This window comes from Lemur catta, chromosome 12 (assembly GCF_020740605.2).
Source record: "Lemur catta isolate mLemCat1 chromosome 12, mLemCat1.pri, whole genome shotgun sequence".
In the NCBI taxonomy this organism is placed as follows: Eukaryota; Metazoa; Chordata; class Mammalia; order Primates; family Lemuridae; genus Lemur; species Lemur catta.
Window position 1 is genome coordinate 5,888,225 of NC_059139.1, and position 15,996 is coordinate 5,904,220.

Consider the following 15,996-nt stretch of genomic DNA (forward strand, 5'->3'; position numbering starts at 1 on the left):
AAACTCTTCCACTGCCCCTTTGAGACGTGACTCTTCCCCCAGCTCTTGCCAGTGTTACAACCCAGTTCTGTCTTTCTCGAGGACCTGGGACCCATCCCTATGAAATGCAGCGATCAAGGAAGACATCCTCACCCCCCTCTCTCATTCTCAGTGGAAGGGCAGGAGCCTGCTGTGATTTGAATGTGTCCCCAAATTTCATGTGTTGGAAACAATCCCCAAATTTCATATGTCGATGGTATTTGGAGGTGGGGCATTTGGGAGGTAATTAGGATTAGACAAAGTCATCGGGACGGGGCCCCCATGAGCTGAGAAGCTCTTGCTCTCTCACCACGATACGATGCAATAAGAAGGCCATCACCAGACATAGCCCCATGACCTCGAACTTACCAGCCTCCCCAGCTGTAAAAAATAAACATCTTTCCTTTATAAATTACCCAGTCTGGGGTATTCTGTTATCACAACAGAAAAATGAACTAAGAACCTACTGTTGATAAGCACCAATTAGCAAGGCAGATGGCCTCCTCACAGTGGCCAACCTCCCCCTAACACCCTCCAGTACTTTTCCTCTGCTCACCACCCATCCCAAAAGCTCAGCATTTGTCCTTGAGGCCATATCAGAAGGAAGAGAAGTGGTTTGAGGAGACGGAAAGAGAAATTTATTACTTTTCCAGCAAAGGAGGAAAATGGTAGACTCTCGTCTCAAAAAATCCAAATTTCCTGAACATAAGCAGAAATACAGAGTATTTAAAAGGAGGGCTCTCAATTTTAGGCTACTATGTTAATGATTTTAATTGTCCAAGTTAAAATTTAATTGTCTCTGCCAAACACAAAGCCTGTGACCTCTGCCCACCTGGGCCCACCTGGGCCCTCCTGGGGGGCTGGCCCTAGGGATGGCTGAGCCATCTCCTGTAACACAAAGAACAAAAGAATCCTTCTTGCCCCAGGGATGCAGGCCAGGCCTCAGTTCCCAAAAAGAGTGGGGGAAGTTTTAAAGAGACAGAAAATATTTTTGCCATTTTTTCAGGCCATTCTCTCTGTTATATATTCCCCACTGTCAATATTTCCCATATCTATGGGAGGAGGGGTGACTACTCTGTTTCACCATAGCACCTCAAAACTCTCCTGCTCTTTGTTTCAGTGGAGCTGAATTCAGCCTCTCTCCCCTGTGGGAATATTCTCAACCCTTATTGCAATAGTCTTCTATAAAGTCTTCCTTACCTGTTTAACTCACCCAGTGCAATTTTTCTTTGAACTACTGAAAGAACCTGCATTTAAGGAAAGTCTGTTTCTTCCTTTATCTCAAAAGTAACATGAAGCTAGCGAGGTCTGAGAGCTGGAGATGCCAGAACTGAGTGGCTGTACACGGAGGTAACCTGGGTACCAAAGTGGAGAACACTGGGAAACAGGATTAAACCAGAGGAGCAAGAGGAGTCACCAGGCCAGTGAGGGAATTGTGCCTCACACTATCAGTGTGGTTGGAAAGGATGGGAAAGAAAGGCTGTTCAGTGCTGGGGGATGTTTATGAGATAGAATTTGGGGGCTGACTATTAGAAAAGGGGTTTGAAAGAAAGTAGAATTTAGAATGATTCTGAGATTTCTAACTTAGGGGAACTAGGTAAATATATTTACAGATAAGAAAACCCAACTACCAAACAGTCATTAAATGAATACAATCTGCTCCTACGTTACTATAAAGTTATTATTTTCAATGTTTACGATAAATATTTCAGAGCTAATGATCTGGGCTTGGTTTCACTTGAGTAGTTGGCTGATTTTTCTCATTCCTCCTCTTCCCACTCAACATTAAATAATTGGCATCCACTCCCAGTAAACATTTCTAAAATACTCTTCAAAGTCACTGCCAAGGGAGAAGCTGCCTTTTCGGATCGGTGTGTCTCAGGTTCGTCACAGCAGTGGGCCAGTGAGAGGGACAAGGAGAGTGAAGTTTGGCAGTCACAAGGCAGAGGTGAGTCTCATTCTTCTTAGTGAGCACCGAAGACAGCAAAGGCATCCTCACAAAAGACTGTCCCAATCAATTTTCTTCCCCAAAGGCTCAGTCCCATGCTCAGAAGAATCCAGACGCCAGGAGCAGCGAGAGGAGCTGCATGAACTGTTCTCAGTCCGGACGAGCATGTACTTACTCCTGGGCTACAACTCCAGGACTCTCCACTTCCCCGGGGGGGGGGGGGGGGGGGGTAACTTTGGGGCGTTCGCAGGAGGACTCCAAGGTTCTGTTTGGCCATGCCATGTCAAGGAACCTCACAGCTGCCCACGCCGCCACAGCTGGAAAAAATGTCTCTGTTTCCTGGCACAAACCAGAGGGCGGTGAGCAAGGGTGGCTTCCACCTTGACAGAAGTTGGTAAATAAGCCCCAGCAGGCACGAAGGCAGAGTCAAGCTGAGGCAGGTCACAGGCCGCAGCAGCTCTGCGCCTGGAGGTGGGAGCCCGGGTGGGCGGAAGGTCGAGGCAGGCCTGAGCCCGCCGCGGCCCAGCATGGGGCTGGCGTCCTGCCTGGGGGAGGCTGGCTCCTAAATGCTACAAATAAGGGAACACTGCAGATGAAAGTTTTACAGGTTTATTAGTAATAACACCATTCAGGGCACTAAAACTTCAAAGCCCTTTGACTAGCAAAGTCTAACTAATCTTTACAACACCCCAGTGAGCTAGGTAAGCAAATAAGTATTATTATCCCCATTACACGGAGAGCAGAGAGTTAAGCAGCTTTGCTCCGGGCTTTAGACAATCAGTGTTACTCACATCTGGGTAACTCCCAAGTCCAGACTCAGAAGGGCAGGCTGCCCTCGCCCCACTCACTCGGCTGCCCCTGACACTGTGGGCAAGGCCAGGGACGGTCTCAGTATTCACAGCAGAACTTGTGAGAGCAGCAGGCATTGTTTTCTGTTGTAGCTTTAATAACAGTAAATGACAGTAATTTTGCCAAAGTAGAAATGTCTGACTTGAGATGTTGAGCAGACTCCTCACTTACCAGAACAGAGCCTGGAGCGTTTTGAAAAATCTTATACAGAGTTGGACCAGCATCCCTGGGGCTCCTCCCTGGTGATGGCTCCTGCATTCTACAGTTGGCCGGGGTAACCTAAAAGGTTTAGGTATGGGTACCTAAACATTCCTTAGCAGGGTTACTTATCCTTCCTTAAATAAAAGACAACATTTTTCTAAATATTTATGTATTTGAAGAAATTTTCAAAAATACAAAAAAGTAAAAAAATAGTAATGAGTTATCTCTTCTTAGTGGATTATTAGTGATTTCTGGTAACATTTGGAGGTATGTCCTATCTGTAAATTTTACGCATGTAAAAACTCTTCTATCACATAAAATTGGCGTTACTCCATTTTCATGCAAATCCTTGAATTCTCAAAATTCTGGTTTAAACGGCTACATAGCAATCTATCAGATGGTGACATCCGTTTGCTTAGCCAATCTGCAGCTACCGGATAGTTTGGTGGTTTCCAATTACTGCTATCACAACACCAAATAAAATATTCCTTCTCATAAATCTTTCTGGTTATTTCAAACTTTTAGAATGCAAATCAACTGAGTCAATGGATTCATACATATTTAAAACTTTTCATACATACTGCCATATTGTTCTCCAGAATATTCCATCAATTTCCATTTTCACCTGCTCTGAGAGATTAATTTTTCTGACCCTTTCAACATTTCTACATTGTGGGGCTTAAGAGTAGCAACGGGTTGTAATTTACATTAAAGCCAAGTGCATTAAAGCTGAGTTTAAAGGAAGCATATGTTTTAGTCAGATGGAATGTTTCCTTGAGGTGGCTAGTGAGGGCTGCCAGAAAATACAGAAAAAGAGCCACCACCATCCATTCAGCAACTGTTAAAAATAACTTGTGTAGAAGGTTCTTGCAAGGAAGGTGTCCCCATTTCACATCTGAGAAAAATGAGGCCCAGAGACATTCGCTGATGTGCCAAAGTCATTGCTCATAAGCAGTGGAACCAGGATGCTGGCCCTCAGCAGTCTCCTCCATCCCATGGGGATATGAATGGGAATCCTAAAGTGCTGGGACCCTGAGCAGCTAGACAAGAGATGGATTTTGTTTAAGACCTTTTCCTTCTTTTTCTTCCAAATTACCAAGGGCAGAAAAGTTTGTGACGCTCCATCCAAAGCAACCTGCATCCTGCAATGAAATCCCAATGGGCTTATATTGAAAGTCCTTTGTAAAGACCTTGGGTCTGTGGAGTATTTTTATTTAAATCTCGAGCTACAGATGGGTAACAGGGCAAGCTCTGAGCACACACATGTGGCTTTTAGTCCTGACTCTGCAACACAGGATGTGTATGGCTTTGGGCAAGCCCAACATGGCAAACCCATTCCACCTTTGGGAAATGAAAAAGAATTAGAATTGAAGGAAACAGTGCCTGTAGAGGGGTTTTCCCAACATCTGGACATGGTAAATCCTCAAGAAACAGCAGCTCTTAAGATGGCCTGTTGGGAGAATTCCTACTATTTCAAACAAGCTGATAAAGACATAGCACAGGCATTTGACTCAGAAGGAGATAGAAAGTGATGTGGCTTCCACACTGCAAAGTCTATTCCCTTGACGTTAAGGCACTTCCTTGGGCTACATTACCCAGGTAGACACAAAAAAGAAATTTCAGGAGTGGCAAATCCTTTGTTGCTGTGGTGTGTGCCTCAAAAAAACCATGCAGCAACACTGTGCACCGGCTAGGAGCTCCGGCTCTGGGGAAACAGACAAATCCGGATTCCACACCCAACTCTTGTCTAGTAAGTACCATCAAGCAGCCTTGAGCACTTGCTCACCCTCCAAAAGTCAGGTGTATAAAATAAGGATCAGCATAGCTCCTACCTGCTGTGAGAAGTAAATGAAATGATACTACATATGCAAAGATAAGCATACAATGCCTGTCACATCAAATACATAAAAGCTAATTAAAGGAATTACGATAATCAGGCCTGCTGTTCACTGTCTTCCTCCTACCTCCTCACCTTTTTGAGGCTGGCCATAGCCACATGACTTCTCTGCCAAAGAGATGTGAGTGGGAGGGACCCGTGCCCCCTGTGGGCAAAAGCCCTGTCATATATCATGTTCTGTTATGTACAATGTCAAAGCCCTACCATATACCATGCTCTCTTCTTCCCAACACAGTGATCCCCAACATTCAAGGTGACAGTGGCCCCAGAAATCAATCAGACTGCCACCCACGATGAGAATCACTCAGAACACCACCTCCGGCAACCCCAGATGCGCATGAAGCATGAATGAGAAACAGACATGTGTTGTTTGTAGCTAGAAGATTTAGGGGTTGTTTATTACTACAACCTGACCCACAGGGACTGATGCAGATATTATTAACATTATGAGTAATTTATCAGCCTAGTTCAGTAAAGCTGGGAAAAAAGATCCCAGTTTTTGATCAAAACATTAATAGCAAGTTTTATGATGAGGACATCTTCAATTATAGCAGGTGGTTAAGAGAAAGACGATGGGAAGTTGAAGGTGGAAACTGTGCTGCAGACGTCCTAGGAAGACACTCTGCTTTCTCCCTTGGATAATGTCAGGGCCGCAGTGAGGCCACATCTGATTTGGGAACCAAGAGACCCCAATTCCCCTCCCATCCTCATATCACACCCTGCAATCCACAAGGAGAGTGATATGAGTTTCTTGAGGATGAATGAATAACGGGGTCTCAAAATGATGGGGCTGATGTTTAGTGTCTATGGGACCCCACCTGTGGTCTCCCTGTGCTACTGCTCAGCTGCGCACCTGGAAAGAACTCACCAGGGAACACTGCACAGAGATAGAATCGAATCACTCCTGCCCTGCACCCACACCCCACCTTCCAGAAGTTTCCGTATCACCAAGTGAGTCAATTAGGAAGAGAATGGTGTGGCTTCGTCCCACCAATCCATAACCCATGAAAAAGACTGGAAATTCTTCAGTACAATGTAAGTTAGAAAAGGAATGCTTGATTTAGGACTAGACATGACTTAGGAAAATTCGGAAAGGTTATTGCCACAGTAACCAGTCTTTGGTTTGATTAGAAAAATAAGCAAGGGAGATTTATATTTTAATATCCAAAATCTGCATCATAACTGAGTTTTATAGGTCCATGCTTATTATGTTGAATAATGCTGCTATTAACAGTCTTCTCATCCAATAAGTCTGTATGTATCCCGTTTAACAAGATTCATTAAATACCTAGCTGAACGATACAGTTACAAGCAAACTCATTTACTCCAAATTAAATGCTCTGTGGTACGTTTTTATTTCCAATTTTGCTTAAAGGAAGAATCCAGAAAAGTAGGAAAAGTAGCAACCTGCTATTCTTAGTAAAATGATTGGAGTCTCTTTACAGTGTAAGATCTATAATGCAAATTATTAAAAACAGGGCTATACATTTTTTAAATAAAAGAAATTATCAACTATGAACTCATTACTTTTGTCTCTCAAAATATATACAGCTGGTCCTGTTCTCTAAAGGCATTTGTCCTGTGGGAAGTTTTTCCTTCCATTTCTTCTCCAAAAGCTCAGCAGCATGTGGTTTTGTTTTTGCTTCTGTTTTCTTCTATCTGCCTCTTGATACTTCTGAGCACAGAAAAGACATCATATAGAGCTTGGGAAGATTTTTTGTTTTGATTTTTGTTCTTTTATGGCACCCCCTGACAGCATTACGTGACTTTGGAAATCGATTCTGCGCTGTGAGAATGAGGTATGGAGTGAAAAGTTCCTGCTCTGTGTTCACAGAACCGAGCTAGTTCTAAGGAGGCGATATGGGATTTTTCCCAGGATTGCTCTATAGCCAGAGAAACAATCCTTAGCTCAGTCTGGGGCAACAGCCAAAGGAATTGTTTAAAACAGCAGACCCTGGGTGGGGACACAAGGGTTGGGAGGTGATGGGGGGATTGGCCACAGAAAGCTGCATAATAACAATTTTTATTCACTTCCAGACATTTCCATAATGTCTATATAGCTTTATTTTTCTTCATTGTGTAAGCTAAATATGGCCACTGTAGAAAATTTAGAATATAATCAAATAAAGTAAAAATAAAATCATTCATAACCTGACCACCAAGAGATAATCATCATTATTATTTTGTGCATTTCTTTCCAGTCTTCTCTCTATATATGATTAGTTTTAGAAATATATATACAAACACATAAAATACAAACATTATATAGAATTGATATTTATTGAATAAGATATGTATAAGATACATTTTGCTGCATATGAAGTCAAATCCTTTAAAAGCAGGATACTACCAACTGCATAATATTCATGTCATGTATGCAGCATTGTTCGTTTCATCATTTCCTTACTGGTGCTCATGTCTTTACTCCCAATTTAAATTGTGCATTTTTTTCTGTCCTTTGTCTATTTCCATAATAAACAAGAACTGTAACAGTCAGCAGGAAAAAAAGAACTACCAGATCACCTTGTCATGTGAATGATTTAAAATAATAAAAAAAAATTTAATTCTATTTTTACCAGTTTTACCAGTGAATTACATGCCCTTAATTAATAGAACCTATTGGTTGAATGTGGAAATCATTAGTAAAAATAAGGAGTCCCACCTGACCAATAAGCCAATGAAGAGCATTAGAACAGTGGGGTGCTATGACCTGGCTCTGACTCTCCTGGGACAGACACTTGGGGGCTGGATGGGGCTGCCAGACCAAGTAGCCAGTCCAAGGAAGAGAGCAAGCAGGGCATAAAGATTTTACCCCAAATTCTGGCCCTATCTAGGGCTCAGTATATTAACTGGAGAGAGGAGTGAGGAGGAGGAGAAAAGAGGAGAGGGAGAAAGATGGAGGAAGGAGACTGGGGAGAGGACCGAAGGAGAAGAGGAAAAGCCAGCTCAGGGAGACGGGCGCAGGGCAGGTGGCGTGCACAGTCCAACGTGCGCTGGCAACAGGGTTCCTGGAAGAAGCCCAGCCCTGCAGACTGGCAGAGCACAAGGGCACTGGGACATCAACACCCAAGTACTGGAGAACCAGCACGCTTCCCTGAGCTGCAGGGAGGGAGGCAGATTAGCAGGGCAGGAGCCCAGATGCCAGAGGCTGGAAGGGTAGAGTTGGGAAAAGGTGATCGGAAGACAGAGTGACACCGTGGAGCAAAGTCATTCAACAGACGTGAATTAAATACCCACTTCATGCAATGTGCCATGGTTTGTTATGGAGCATGTAAGATATAGATCATAAACGTCCACCCTCAAAACACAACATCCAAGAGATTTCATACTAGAAGGGTGACAGAGAATGTGGTAAAGGAGGAGCTGATACAAGCTGTGGATGCTGAGGGAGAGGAGGCCTCTCCGAGGTGAAGAGCTCAGTTCCTCAGGGAGGAATTAGTCAGCGAGCAGAAAGGCCCTTACGCTGAGTCAGAGCATCCCAACAACCGCTGCCCTCGTGCACCCGGCTGAGGCCAAGTTTGAACGTGGCATGTGGAGGGGGCTGAGCCTGAGGCCAAGGCTAAACCAAAACATCTGCCTGCCAGGTGGCAGGGGTTTCCAGGGAGGAGTCAGACACACATGGGGACACCAGCTGTGACAGACATGAATCAAAGGCAAGGACAGAACCTTCCCACCAGGAAACAGAAGTCTAGCTTGAAAAACACCCAGGAGTAAATAGGCACCTCTGAGAATCATGCTTTTCTTTTTTTTTTTTTTTTTTTTTTTCTTTTTTTTTTTCCCCCTAAGGGCATTCTGGTATTTCATCTGACAGTCTACACATGTTTTAAAGAATTACCCATTCACTAAGCAATTACAAGAGGAATATCAACCATGTGCAAGGCATGACGGGATGTGTCTTCTTCTACCTCAAAGTGAACTAAATGTTGCCTGTGATCTCAGAATTGTTTCCATCATCAGGGTGGAGGTGGCTCCTTCCACTCTGCACAGTGGTAATGAGTACAGTGGCACTTACTGCCATCTGCACAGCCCCCTGCCACCCGGCCCTGCCGACCTCTTCTGCCTCCACCCCTCGCCCAAGGGTCTGGCCACACTGGCCCCCTCCAACCAACCACCATGGGCCACTGGTGTCTTAAACTTGTGAGTTTTTCCTTCGTCTGAGACTTTATGTGCTGCAATTCACCCATTCTTATACCTTTGGTTCTTTTTCATTCTTCACATCTACTTTGATTTGTTTTTTATTAATATTATTTTTTAGAGGAGGGGTCTCATTATGTTGCCCAGGCTGGTCTTGAACTCCTGAGCTCAAGCAATCCTCCCGCCTCAACCTCCCGAGTAGGTTAAAAAATTTTCAAATCTATTTATAAATGTGATGTTCTCAAGGAGGCCTTGTGGACAGCCCTGTCAAAATCTTCACCATGCCCATCCCTATGGCCCCCAGCTCACGTTTAATTATGTATTCAAGTTCTTGTTACCTTATTTGTTTTCTATTTTCTCAAATAGACTTTCCAAGGAAAGGGCCATGTCCTTCTGAGTCATGGGGGCCTATCACATAGTAGGCCTCTGTGCACACATTCTCCAATTTCCACATATCAGACCAGGACATGCACAGAATAAGTTTTAATGAAAAACACAGCCATTAAAATATCATTTATTTTCCATTTCATAATATTTTAAATGATTTTAGAAATATACAAGAATAATTCACCTGCAAAGCACCCAATGACACTATTTCTATTTTAACCTAATTGTCCTGAGCAACAAAGTAACTAAGGACCCAAAAGTGGAAAATGTAGTAATTTTGGCCAATAGATATTTGTAACAGTTTGACTGGAAGCTACAGTACAGCAGAAAAAAACGTTTCATTCATATTTGTACTGTTAGTGCCAAGCAGAGCTCCTGGCAATTAGTAGGTGCTCAATAAATGCACTTTTAATTGAAAGTATTTTCTATTTTAAACTAATATATGGCAGTTATCTTTAAAAATATGGAATCACATAAGATGAAGAGAAAATCTCTTGTTCATCCCTCCAGTACAACTCTTTTTACAGAGGTAGCCAGAAAACAAGTCAATGTACATTCTTTCAGACATTTTCCATGCATTTATGACCAAAAATGCATATGCAAGAAGCTGTTAGGCTACACATGCTGTTTTATAACTTGCCTCATTCATTCAATATAGCATAAATATGTTTCCACATTTGCAAAAATAGATACAACCCATTCTTTTTAAAGGCCATATATTATGCCTTATTTTATTTAACCAGGTCCCTTCTGTGGGCATTTAGGTTTCTTCCGCTATTAAAAATAAATAAAAAAGCAATAAACATCTGCCATTGCACAGTTAAGTAGCCATAAATACAGGGTGAATTCCTAGAATTAGAATCACCAGGTCAGTTAATGTTGCAAGAGACATTAAAGCACCCAGTGGCTGCTATATTCACATCCACCCTTGCACACACCGGGGATTTCCTTGATAAAAGCTAAAGAAAACTGATGCCTCCGTGCCAGGCATCGGGAGGGATGTGGGCAGAGTAACAGCCCTCTGCACAGTGGCTGGATGAGGGCAGGATTCTCACACATGCACAGCCCAAATTTCACTGAGCTGGGCTCTCCAGCCCCATCAGCCTAACTCTCCCCTAACCTTGCTTCTGGACAATACGCCTTATTTTTTTAAATGCATATTCATCATTTCAATTGAAATACTTCATCGTTTTTTACCATAACATCTAGTAATATAAAATAAAAACACCCATTGTCATTAGAAAACAGCAGAGCTACTCTTCAGTTAGGGGCGGAGGACACAGCAGAGCAGCAGGCAGTGGGACCAGTGGGGCAGCGCAGCCTTTGCAGCTTGTAAGTGTTCAGCTCAGAGTGCCGGATGCAGGGCTTACCACTTCAGTTTCCCCATCTCTAACAACATCCACCCATAGGCATGTTGTGTGGGTAGGAAAATCTCTATGCAGTGTCCCGCTCTTTAATATAATCCAAAACTGGAAGTGGTTATTGTTGGCAATGAGTGGGGCATTCGTGGTAAGGAGTGGAATCCTCCTTCAGGTATTAATCCTCACTTCACACCAGGAACTCAGAACGAGAGGAATCTTCCTCTACTTTCCCACCAGGAATCATGAATACAGCCCGTTTCCCTTGAGTAGCACCCCAGGTTGGGAGGCACCCTGGGGACACTCCCACACCAGCGCCACCAGACAGTGCTGACAAGTGAATGCCACGGGGGCAGGGTGTTGACTGTCATGCACACGGTGGCCTCTCTGGTAGAGGAGGAAATGCATACGTATAACAGGGATACAAAAAATACTTCTTGAATGAAAGAATGAATGAGACGCCCACCCAAGAAGCTCTCTGATAAATATTATTTTCCCTTCTCCTTTGGAGAATCAGTTTACACCAGGAGTTCTCAGTCATAGCTTTGTTGACATTTGGGAGCAGGTGATTCTCTGTTGTTGGAGGCTGTCTTCATGCATGGTAGGATGTTTACCAGCATCCCTGGCCTCTGCTCACTAAACACCAAGGGCACATACACCTGCAAGTTGTGACAACTAAAACTGTCTCTAGACATTGCCAAATGTCCCGTGGAGGGCAAAACTGTCCCTAGGTACACACCACTGGTTTAGACTATAGGAAAACAACCAAATATATTTTTTCTTTATCGAAAAAATACATAAGGCTGAAAATAGCTTAATTTTTACTAAGTTCCTGAATCTAAAGCTGTTTTGAAAGCTGAGCCAATAATATAAGCCATAAGTTAGCAACGCAAGTCCTCAGGGCAATTTACAACTGATTGGAGAATATTAACCGCCTAAGTCAAATCAGGCATTAGCTGCTGCTGATCTGGAGGGGATGGGGCATTAATAATTCAATATAGGAAAAGCTGCAGGCAATGAGACCCCAGAGTTATTTATTTGGCCAATTAGATTCATTTTTGGTGGGAACCCTGCTTTTGTGAGCATGAACACGCCATGTGTATTCTTCAATTAATCAGGAAAATTGTACGTCGCAAATCTGCTCTTATTGCCTTTCAGCTGGAAGATGTGCAGTACAAGTGGTCCTCGAGCCTGCGGAGGAGGGAAATGCGCTGGCAACAGTCGCAGACGCATAACTTACATGCCCGGCACGGAGCAGATCAACGCGTGGAGAGGTGTGCAAATTGGGCACGTTGGCCTCAGCCCTCACTGCACCTCTCCTGTCTAACTTTCCAACCTCAATCAGGGCAAGAAAGTGATGAATTATATCAGGTAAAATTTAGAGGCGTTGACATGTGGACACGCACCATTTATTACTATTACTAACTAATGAACAATCCTATCTTAACCACTAAGAGACTGGAAAACATGGTATAAAATATACGTCTGGTGTAGCAAATGCAAAACTTGTCCTGCTCACACTTTGCTCACAATTTAGGGTATGGAATCTACCATGGGTCCCTAAAGTAGACATATTTTGGTGGTTTATTTTGGTCCAGACCACAATGTGAATGTTTCCCTGTCACCCTTTGGTGGCCAATGGGAAGTCAACTCGGAGCCCCACAGGTGGTGATGGCCAAGTTGGGATTTAAAAAAAAAAAAAAAAAAAAAAAAGTATCACTAATAAGAAGATCTAAACCTACCTAGTTCTGTTCATTGGGACAAACCCTTAGGAGTCCTAGAGATTTCTGCCTAAGCAAGCTGCTAGAGATTGTTTTTTCTTAGTCATTTATAACCTTAGCTCTTCCATTTCTAGTCTATATTTCACTTCCTTTTCCTTTCTCTCTGTCTCTTTTCTCTTTTGGTTCCACTCATTTGTTCAGAGGCCAGACTCTATAACAGTTAGAGGTGGCTGCAAGCTCTGGGGCTTTCTAGGAGCTCACGGAAAGGTCTCTGACAAGATTCCAGGGAGACGATGCCCCTTATCACTGACTTGGCCTCGCTGTCTAAACAAGGTGCTGTCCCACCAGGGGAAGAAGGAATTGTAAAGCACACACATCTCCTCCTGCCCCCTGGAGACCTGGGGCCAGCAAGTCCCCCCTAAGGGAGCACAAAGTGGAAATCACATCTCCCAGCCTCTTTTATCTCACTGAAATAAAACTGATGGTTCAGTAAACAAAAATGTAAAGAGTCCCAGCTCCCCAGGAAATTTCACTGACCCCAGAAATGATCTTTGTCAACCCAAACATACTTTTCTTTTCTCTTTTAATGTGATTTTGGTTGTGTTCACCAAGGCTAGGGGAGTGGAGAGCAGGCTGCAGTGAGCGCGCTGTGGGCTGAGGGCTGAACGCTGCCTGTTGTTCCACGCAGTTAAGTCATGGATCCGTGTCATTCCAGAAGATCTTCAGAGCAGGGACGCGGAGAGGGATGCACACAACCAGCTCTCACAGGTGAGAGGAGCACCTCCAGCACAGAGTGGCCCGGGCAAAGGAGGTAAGAGCGCAAAAGAACGGGGCCCTGGAGCCCCACTTGCTATGTCGGGGATCTGCCCTGTCAGGGGCTTTCGTCTTGACACAGTTGGGCTTTACTGATTATTTATTCTAGGAAACTGAAGGGAGCTTCTTTCCTTTCTCTCTCCCCATTCTCCTTTATGAAATTCTCAGGAATTTAAAAATTCATGAAAAGCACATAGGAACTTAAATCCAAACCTCAAAGAACTATTCATTTTTTCCTCCTATGGTGACCCCATTGTGTTAAGTATTGCATGAAATTATCATGCCAATAATTGAGATTCAGAAGTACTTTAGTTAGCAAGAGATTTCCTGTTAATAGCATCTATTGACAAGGATTTTCACCTTCTCATTCTCTCTCTTCACTCTCCCTCTATCACCCCCGACTCTCTCCTTTTCTCTCCACTGTGTCTCTCTTTCAGGCTGTCCCCGTCTTCTCTCCATCTCTTCTCCCAAGTCTCCCTATATATCACCCTCAGTTTCTCTTCTCCTCCTCCTCCCCCTCCCCCTCTCCCTCACTCTTCTCTCAATTTCTCAGCGAGGCCAAGATTTCTAGTCCTATCCACATAATATATCTGGCAACTGCAGGCCCTGGTTTCCAATCACACTTAAAAGAGTGACATATCAGATCTTGGAGCTAACAGGAAAAGGCACAGCAAAATACCACCCCTAACAAAAGTCCAAACAAGCTCTCCATGCATAAAAAGGTACTAAGCTTTACCCATACAGATTTAACGTTATGTATCAAGAACAAGTACAACATGACGAAAAGAATGTACAGACCCAGGGAGTAAATTACCAACCACTTAAAGTTGGCTGAAAATTCTGCAATAAGAATTTCGAGTTTTATTTCCCTTTACTTCTCTGGTTGCCCTTCACCCTGGTATGTGCTAGCCAAGCCTTTGAATTACACATTCTTATATATCAAAAGGTATACAAGAGAAAAGTCAGTCAGATCCAAAGATTGAAATAGCTTATGTTACAAAATAAGTGCAATTTAAAAAAATAAATATACAAAGCCTTGGGGGAAAGAGAAAAAGGCAGCTGTGAATGGATTATACAATGAATAAAAACCCATTAAAGATAGAGATAACATCAGAGTTGATTTCTGCTTTCTGCCTGACACAGGCAGTGTGGCCAACATGTGCATAAACAGATAGGAAGTAATCTGACTCCAAACCAGCCGGCCACTGAGAGCTAATTCTTTCTTCACAGAATCATATTCTGGAAGGCAGGGGTCCCAGGAAGCATTAAATCAAATTCCGTCACCTGACAATAACAAGCAAAGGGGAAAATGAATTATTGATATCCACAGATTTTTCAAAGGAAAAAAGAGTAGACTTCCAGCTTGAAACCATTACACTGTAGGCAACTTTTGAAAGAACTTTAATTCTGGAGATTAAGGCAAAGCATGTGTTTCATGTTCCTCTGCTAAATAAAAATGAAAGCTGTGTTCATCGTTCTTGCAATCATTTAACAAATATGTCAACAATAATTAGCCACTAACATGATTTCATTGGCCTCCCACAGTCAGAATAACATAAAAATGTCCTTATGTTATCTCTTTATCCTACCACACTGGTTCTTACTTACCATGTCATCAGGGGGCTGTGTGCAAATAGCTCGCTGGCTGTCACAGGCACCACCCAGCATCTCTGAAGTCAAAGATACTAAATGGAGATGCTAGCAGTGTGACTAAAGATCATGTTTTAATAATGCTACTAGCTGGGCGCGGTGGCTCACGCCTGTAATCCTAGCTCTGGGAGGCCGAGGCGGGTGGATCGCTCGAGGTCAGGAGTTCGAGACCAGCCTGAGCAAGAGTGAGACCCCGTCTCTACTAAAAATAGAAAGAAATTATCTGGCCAACTAAAAATATATATACAAAAAAATTAGCCGGGCATGGTGGCTCATGCCTGTAGTCCCAGCTACTCGGGAGGCCGAGGCAGTAGCATTGCTTAAGCCCAGGAGTCTGAGGTTGCTGTGAGCTAGGCTGATGCCACGGCACTCACTCTAGCCCGGGCAACAAAGTGAGACTCTGTCTCAAAAAAAAAAAAAAAAATAATGCTACTGAAAAAGTATTTCACATTTCAAGGAAAGTACCAGAAATAACCTGGTAGACTTTATGGTAGCACATTTGAAGTGTTATTTATCTTTATATAGATTGTATACTAATTGTTAGAAATTCATTCACAATTAAATATTATTCAGATTGTTTACATAGTTAACTTTGAAGCTGCAGTTAAGAAAGAGCCTGACTGATACCAGGCAAGTCAGTCTGCACTGAACTAGGATTTGCTTGGATTCAGTTCTCAGGGCGCATGGTATCTAATGGATCTGCAGTGTTGGGGTTCTACGGAGGGTTGTGCCTCTGAGTCCAAAAAGTGTACACCCTTCCTGCCTCGTTTCCGCTCTCCATAACACGAGCACCCCCAGAGTCAGCCCAGCGTCTCTTCAACAGACACCCATGGATGGGGCTGGCAGATTTAACAAGTAACAACACAAGGTAGGTACCTGAATTTAAAGTTCAGATAAACGACAGGTGTTTTTAGGTCAAATGTAAATTGCAGATAAACAGAAGATACACAATTTTAGCATAAACACAAGCCAGATTTATACTAAAGCAACTACTCATAGTTTATCTGAAATTTAAATTCA